Here is an 8,911-nt window from a genome sequence, read left to right on the forward strand (position 1 = left end):
TTTATTTTGTTTTCATTGAAAATTTTGTCTCCTTCCTTAAAGTTTTTATTTTACATGAGAAAATGTAAAAATGTCAAAATTTGCTGTGAGTGCTTAAGATTGATGCTTGGGGGACCTTGAATCCAATTATAAACAGAAAGATTTTCATAATGACTGAGAACACAGGAAGCAGAAAGAGAAAGGCATAAAAGAATACTGGGTTATAGTCTATATTCTGAGTACTGAAAAGCCAAGGCAATGACGTGAGTGCTGGTCAGCACTGCATAGGCCATTGTGTATGTGACATTTGCTGCAGCTGCTGAGATGTAAGTCCTCGAGATATTAGTTCTAGAAATTTGAAAACAAAGATTGAAAGAATTATTTTCATAACTTTTGGAACTCTGTCTATGATCCTCAAACAGATACACATATTGTCATTATATGATCAGGTTAATTTTAATTATCAAATTGAGACTGTTAAAGGCATGGGAAACAATGTCTCAAAAGTTTCATAGTGTTTCCAATAAGATCATACATTTGGAAGGCAAAGCGCGCGTGCGCGCGCGCGCACGCACACACACACACACACACACACACACACACACACACACACACAAACACTCGCACGCTAGAGACCCAGTTTTCCAATTTACTGTAAAGACTAAGGCTGCTGTGATTATTTTTGTTACATTATTTATTCAGCTTACACCCAGATCACAGCTATGCCTCTCCTCCCAGTCCCTACCTCACATGGCCTTGCCCCACCTCTCCCCTTCACCTCTGAGATGGGAGAGGTTCTCTCCTTATCCATGACTTCCATCAACCCACCCTGGTATCTCAAGTCATTGAAGGACTAGGCACATCCTCTCCCACATAAAAGAGTAGCGAGTTATAGTCTATATTTTGAGTGCCAAAAAGTTATAGGCAGCCCAGTTAGGGGAAGAGGATCCACAGGCAGGCAATAAATCCAGGGATAGCCCCCACTTCATTTGTTGGGGAACCTGCATGAAGACCAAGCTGCACATCTGCTACATATGTGGCAGGAAGGCTTAGGTCCAGCCTGTGTATGCTCTTTGGTTGGTAGCTCAGACTTTTATATCTCCAAGGGTCCATTTAGTTGACTCTGTTGGTCTTCTTCCAACAGAGTTCCTATCCTTTCTAGGTTCCTCAATCCTAGCCCCAACTGTTCCACAAGGCTTCCTGACCTTGGTCCAATGTTTGGCTATTGAGTTGTAATTCTTAGTTTAACAATTTCTAGACAAGTTATTTCTATATTGGCTAGAAAGATAAGAAAAAGCAGTCATATGATCTTGAAAAAGAGTTCTAGAAAATTTTGATTTTAAGAGACCAAATAATTTAGTTCATGGAAATTTGAAAAAAAGATGAACAATGGAAATAGAAGGGGTCTTTAAATGCAGATACATTTTGCCGATGTGTGCAGTAATTATTCGGTTTATTTGGGAACGGTATTATAATAATTTTCATTGCTATGACAGAATAAACAAGAAGCCTAACTTAAAAAGGACGATTTACTTTCAGAGGTATCAACCTAAGGCTGCCCAGACCCTTTTCTTTGAGCCTTGGGTGAGAGGAATATTACTTTGATGGTAAAATGGTGTGGCTACAGAGTCTACTCTGACTTGAGAGAGATAGAGGCAGACAGGGGAAGGGTAAGATATGGTTCCTAATGACACTGTTCCACTAACTATTCTGTTCACTGAAGATCTAACAAAGTTTTTCTCCAAAGCTCCTCATGCTATGATATCCTGAACTTATGAGGACACGGATTAGATCAAAACTTTCAGTATTCAGTCATGTCTCAATTGTTGAGACCCATCACTTGGCGATCAAGACATTAACACATAAGCCAATGATGAGGCTCCTTTTACAGGACAGAAACACCAAGGTTGATATAAATGTCCCTATTATGATGTGATGATGAAAATCATTCCCTAAATCTAGCACCAGAAAACTAGTAGTAGTTTATGGGATTAATCAGAATGTTTTCAGTACTAAGAGACAGAAATTCAATTTAACTTATTTGGGGGAAAACGGTAATTTATTATTGATACATGTAGCTGGGGAGGATACAAAGGTAATTTATAGAGTAAAGGAAACATTGAACTGCTACCAGGAATCTGCTGTTTCTCTGCTTTTAATTGATTTTTTCCCTGTCCCGATTCTTTGGCCTTTGCTTTATGTTTTAAGAAATAATCTATGTGGAGTAGAGAAGTAAATTACTGATAAGTAAGCTGCTCTGTCTTTCTTTCCATTTCCAAAGATGCCTCATGTCTTCAGTGTACAAAGTCTAAGTACCAAGGTTAATCTTCGAAGCCTAAAGAATAAAATGGTTTACAAATCGGATAATTTAGATGAACACGAATGAAGTGGGAGATTTAAAATATCTCTTAAATTTTCTATTTTTTATGAGATTTCTCCGAAAATTAGGGGATAGGGAACTCCATGTGGATCCTAGAAAACCTAAAAAATGAGATAAATGAACATACATACCCAATTTTAGCTTCTTCCCAGCTCTACCAAAAAGGATGAGAAAATGAATTTGTATTGAACAATAGATCCCATATAAAAGAAAACAGGTGTAAAATTAATAAAAGATTCTTGAAGCTGTTAAGCAGTTCTTTAGGCGGTAATGATTTGGTAAATGAGAATGCAAATTATCAAGCCAGTAGTAGATATAATACGTATATAACCCAATTTGCTTCACAGAGTTCCCTTCTCTTTGGAATTGGTGGCTCGAATGAGGCGATTATAGGCAGAAGTGTGTCTGAAAAGCAATTAGAGGCCCCTCCTCTTTGCAGTGCAGCTGGTAAATGGTTCCAGTCTAACATAAAATTCTGAGGTTTATTACTTCATAAGAAAAAAAAAGAAAGAAAGAAAGAAAGAGAGAAAATAGTGTGTAAAATCTTGCAATTGGAAATATATCAGCAAAATAGCCTTATGAAGTTATTCTATTGTGATGACAACAGCTGGTAATTACACCTCACACTCAAACCTACTTGTCAAGTGTTGGTCAAGAGCAGATTTCAAGATTTTAAACATGTGTGAGAGAAAAGACTTTCTCTATGGGTATATAGGAAATAAGAAAAGAAAAAAATGACAGTTATTGGAGGACACATAACATATGCTGTGAGAACAAAGACTGATAATCAATAATAACCTTAACATTTGTGAAGATCATGTACACTGAAAATAATATAGCATGCTTAGAAATGAAAAATACAAGCATTAAGGGATAAATTGGTAGGGATATGGGAGGGCAGGTAAGAGGAGGAAGCATGTGATTAACTGACACTAAGGACCTTTGAAATGCCACCTGAAAGCTTAGTACTTTAGAAGCTTCCTGAAATATATACATATCCATGTATAAATGGAGTTTAATTTGAGTTATCCTATACTGGAGGCATAATTCCCATACCCCAACATTATACACTACTTAGTCTTCAATTTTCCCTCTTTCCTGTCATTATTCCTCACAAAATTCTTGTGCTCTTTTTAAAATATATTATTTTATTAATTCCTTGAAATTTATATAAATTTCATATATTCATATATATTTATATAAATTCATAGAATTTATTTTTATCACATTTGCCTTATTTATGCCCCTATGTTCTTCTAGGTGCACTCCATCTCCTTACCCACTAACTTCATTAAATAACCCATGGAGTTTTTTTTGGTGCTACCCATGAATAAATTCATGGGTATAATAGCATCTTGGAATATGATCAACTTACCTGGATCCTCACTCTTAAACTGACTCTCCCTCACCTAGAAGCCATCAACTTTTCATAACTCGTTAGTTAAAGGTATGGGTTGGTAAACAGCTCCACATGCTGTAACATAGACTGACTTGATCTTGTGAAGGCAACCACGGCTACTGTGAGTTCAGGAGTGCACCAGTATTATAATATCCAGAAAATAACAAAGCAGTTCTGGTCAAGGTGTAGTCCTGACCACCATCATGGTTCTGGTTGCAGACTCTGGCAATCTGATGTCTTGTTATAACTGTGAAATTTTTTCCTGAGAGACAAATTTTCCCTCTGAGTGAGATTCCTGGGTAAATTTCAGTCTGGTGGGAGGCCTATTATTTTAGTAGTTTCATAATTGGAGGGGCCCAAATATCTCATTAGAGTATTTTCATCCTTGCGATGGAAAGTACAGGGTAGGTCTGCTCACTTCTGTCAGATTTCTTGGAAAGCATCCTTACAGCATATTCAGAGACTTTCCTTTGAAGTGACATAAGTCTAATCATTCAACAATAAAGATAAGTTATCTTAAATCTACCTCCTGTCAACTTGAAACCTAAATATATCACTAACATTCTAACATAAGTAGAATTACTTATGTATCCTAAAGAATCATGTTCATCTCATTGTTAGAAAAATACATTATATCTGTTTCTACAAGTCTCCATTTTCTTAATAGTTTCAATGATTCTTAGAACTTAATTTCAGAATCTTGTCTGTAACTCAGAAAATTTCTTAGTAGTGAGTCCCTAAAAAAATAAAAACATGATGTCATTTCTACACATGATACAGAATATATATTCTCAATCCAAAATGAAAAATGTGTTGTAGAAATTATTTAATCCTGACCCAGGGTTTCCACCCTACCTTTGGCCATTTAGTTCCCAGATAAAAGATGTACACAACCTTTATATTGTCAATAAACCTTAAACAGCACAAGAGCTGGGCAGATAACTATCTCTTATGTTGTTAGAATCTAGTTTCCTATCAAAACCCCTGTGTTACTACTATGTTTCATCAGGGCTGCTCTTAATTCCTATTGTTCAGCCCTCAGAGCCATGATTTATTCACACCTAACCCCTGGAGGCTTCTCCTTCCTCATTCTGCCCCTTCTTTTTCTCCTCCTGGTTCTCCTACAAAGCCAGGGAAACCAATGAATAACTGAAATGGCAGCAGAAAGGTTAGGGATGAGAAACAAGTGTATAGCTGAAGAGATGATAAGACAAAGGATATTGATTTGCTAAAGTACAACAGCAAGGTAGCAGTAGATAATTTTTTAAAGCAATATATTTAGAGATATAGAAATAAATAAAAATTCCCCTAAACATTGACTTGCATAATAATGCTTCTATAATCATTACAGAATTTACTTATCTCTATAAAAAATGAGACCATGTGAGGCAGGTAGCATATGTCTTTACCTTAGCATACAGGCAACAGAGTCAGGTTCTTTTCTGTGAGTTCAAAGTCAGCTGGGTCTACTTAGCTCGACCAGTTTCAGCTCAACCGGAACAACACAGTGAGAAGTTATCTCAAAGCAGCAAACAAACAAACAAACAAACAAACAAACAAACACAAACCCACCTTAATTATTATTAATTAGCGGCATTGTATTATGACTAAGATTATTTGGGGTACAAATTGAAGAAGTACACAATTAAGTCCATACACAATGATTTTGACTTATTACAGTACATGCTAGTTTTTATTTTATAAAATAAAGCCAAGTAATCTTTATAATCCCTCTGAAAGCCTTTCTTCCTTAATGCCTTCAATATTCTGATGATGTGTTTTCTTCACTGAAGTTTCAAAGATTGAGAAAAACTTTTTAAAATTTCCCAACTCCCCTTTAGGAATTTGGACAGTGTAACATGATGGGAACATAACATTCCAAGTTGTTTGTCCTTATGCCACAAAATCTTGATGATTTTCTTCAACAATTTTAAAGATAACAAACAACCCCTGCCCCAAATAATTCCAGAATATGAAAAAGAAATAAGGGTCAACAATGCTGGCAGTGCTAAGAGCTAATATTGCATATTTGACAAAGACTCATACATTTTTTTAGGTATAAAGTAGAAGGAATCATATTCATCCAAACTGTGGTGGTTATGATAGAACAAAGAGTACTATGAATGAGAATTCAAAACACATTGAACAAATAACAGATAATATCAAGTATACAGTCAGTAAGGACACAATGGCACGAGGGAAATTACACTAAAGCTATGAAATCAATGAAGGGGGGAGAGATGAACACACACAGATATTTATTCCAATTACTTTTTATTGGTGGACTCATTATCTTTGCATTTACTTAGTGTTTTGATTCATTTGGTTTTGGTCAGAATCTTATGTAGGTGTAGATTATATAAAATGTTAGGAAAGCAAATGGCAATAGTACTAAACGTCAGAGAAAACCAGAAAGCTATAAGATCGATCTGCAGTGCTGCTTGTGTAGAGCTAAGACCATAACGTACACACTTAAGACAGGCGAGATAGTCAAGGTGGCGTGGAATAACAGCAGGAGTCAACGCAACGGCATCTCAAGGCATCTGAAAGACAGACTCTAAGCGCAACACTTCATCTTACTTTTTTTTCTACTACTATTTAGGCAAGCGTCCTAATGGATATATTAGTTTTCCCCATACTCCTGCCGGATATTTACTCCACTCCATTTTCTCTGTAGAAAAGTGATGCACTCCACAGACCCAAGAAGGGAGGCCCAAGTGAGGATGCTTTAACCTCGCATAGGAGGGGGAATAAACTAGTCATAGGAGGCAGACGGAGGGAGGAAACTGGATCGGAGAGGGGATAATAGGAGGGTCAGTATCAGGTGTGGGGAGAGACGGGAGAGAGGGCCAGAGGGCCAGTAGAATGGATGGAAGTCTGCATCTGCTAGGAGATGGGGGATCTCTAGGAAGTACCAGAGACCTAGGAGGTAGGGAGGCTCCCATGAGTCGATGTTATTGACCTTAGCAGAGATGCCTAACAGTAGAGACATGGGGCGTGAAGAGGCCATCTCCTGTAGCAAGGCAGGACCCTTAGTGGAGGGATAAAAGAAGAAACCCACTCAGGAAACTTTTGATCCCTAGTTTGTCCTGTCTAAATGAAATGCAGGGGAAAAGATGGAGCAGTGACTGAGAGCGTGGCCTACATAAAACTGGCTCAATCTGAGACCCATCCTGTAGGCACGCACCAATCCCTGACACTCTTTCGTTGCTGTTGTTTTGAAATTGAAAGAAAAAATTTATTGAAGAGCTGAAAAACAACTACAAGACTGACGTTTTTATAAAATTGTAGCTACACAATACATTGCGCCTATCATGTTAAAACGTGCATTAGACACAAATACAAAAACCATGAAAACAAGCCACTGTTCTTTCACTGTTGAGCAAGGATAAAATGCTTAAGGAACAACATGGATGACTTGCAAAGGGCAGGCTCTTTAAGCACCACTTAAACAAAGAGAGCACAGATGGATGAGTGTTCAGTTATGTGCACTGAAGGGAACCTTGGCACTAGGAATCAGAGCGTTTTGTCATAGAGCATTAACACATTATAAAAGTGGGCAGTGTCAAAGGAACAGAACCACCAGCATTCAAAAGCAGCGTTGCCAACTAGGCAAACACTCCACAGCGTGTCTCTCTGTTGTCCATCACTGATACACTGGTAGAAACTTTGAAATGAAAAAAAGAAAGAAAGAAGGAGCAGTTACTCCTTTTTTTTTCCTCTGTTTAAAATCAAACAGAAAACAAACATCAACTCTGTTATACTTCAAAGTACATCATTTGTACAAGAGAATGACTAAGAACCAAACTGTTTACAGAGATCCAAGCACGAGAGAGAGGAGAGAGAGAGAGAGAGAGAGAGAGAGAGAGAGAGAGAGAGAGAGAGAGAGAGAGAGAGAGAGAGAGCGCTCCACACACGGCTTTCCGATGGTACTCGGGAGGAGCCACTTCATAATCACTGGCACTGAACAGAGTTGCAGAATTCTTCGCTAGGTACTTGAGGAAATCATGTAGATAGTTCAGTAATAAAGCCAGGCTTTTCTCATTTAGAGGTGCATCGGGCAACATCACTGCAATTCGCACTAATAATCTCAGTAACTGTGGCTCTCCATACACTTGGGGCATGCGTGCATCCAAGAGAGATAGGCCGGATATCAGCATACTGTGGTCTTTCAAATTTGTAGAATAGCTGACTGCCCAACATTGCATCAAAGTACTCCTTTATCCCTGCCACAACCTCATTAACAACATTCTCCTTATTATCTGTATCTCCTCAAGACTTCTTATAATTTATATAATTCTCCAAAATGGAATCCACGTTCTTCTTGGCAGGAAGATAAAAACAGCTGCTTTTGTCTGGCGATCAAGTCCCAGTCATCCACAAGCCATGGTTTCAGCCCCTCAGGAATTGTCACTTTAATTCAACTCCGTTCATGGATGTTCCTTCCTTTTCAACGGTCGGATGTACCCAGGCTCTCTTCTTCCTAGGAGGCTGAGGTGTCTTACTGGTACTGCCACCATCTCCGTTTCCAGGTGTTTTCTTTGTTTGTTCTTTTTTTGTTTTCACTGCACCATTTTTCTGTTGCAGACCAGATGTCCTCTTCCCTGGAGACATCGTCTTGCCCTCTCGTCTTGCCCTCTGCATGTTGTTCCTGATTGGCCTTTTGAAGTTCTCGCTGTTTCTGCAAATTAGTGCCCACGTATTTGAGTACTCTGCTTTCTGGCACCCATTCATCCCCATTTTTTATTCCAACCACTGAAATGGATAAAATACTTCACTTGTTTGTCCTTTACGGCAGTCTTTACACACTTTGCTTCCTAAAGAAGAGGCCCATGAAAGCACAGCACTTGCTTGCCCTCCTGGAATTTAGGCTTCGGGTCCTGCTTGGGTGCCATTTATAAGCAATTCAACACTTAACCTTCTCCTACCACCCCTGACTACCACCCCTACTCTCTACCCCACCCAATTCCCAATCCCTGACACTCTTAATGATACTCTCCTATGCTTGCTGCCAGGAGCCTAGCAAAACTGTCCTCTGGGAGGCTCTCGGAGCATCTGACTGAAACTGATACAAAAAGCCACAATCAAACAGTGGATGGAGCTCGGAGATTCTGATGGAGAGTTGGGGGTAAGATTGTTAGTTCCAAAGGGTC

At 38.6% G+C, this 8,911-nt stretch overlaps 1 pseudogene; it reads right to left on the reverse strand.

The window, feature by feature from the left end:
* Window positions 1–200: 200 nt before the first annotated feature.
* On the reverse strand, window positions 201–8,654 carry Morf4l1-ps6 (mortality factor 4 like 1, pseudogene 6; annotated as a pseudogene).
* Window positions 8,655–8,911: the final 257 nt, after the last annotated feature.

Source organism: Rattus norvegicus, chromosome 7 (genome assembly GCF_036323735.1).
Source record: "Rattus norvegicus strain BN/NHsdMcwi chromosome 7, GRCr8, whole genome shotgun sequence".
Lineage (NCBI taxonomy): Eukaryota > Metazoa > Chordata > Mammalia > Rodentia > Muridae > Rattus > Rattus norvegicus.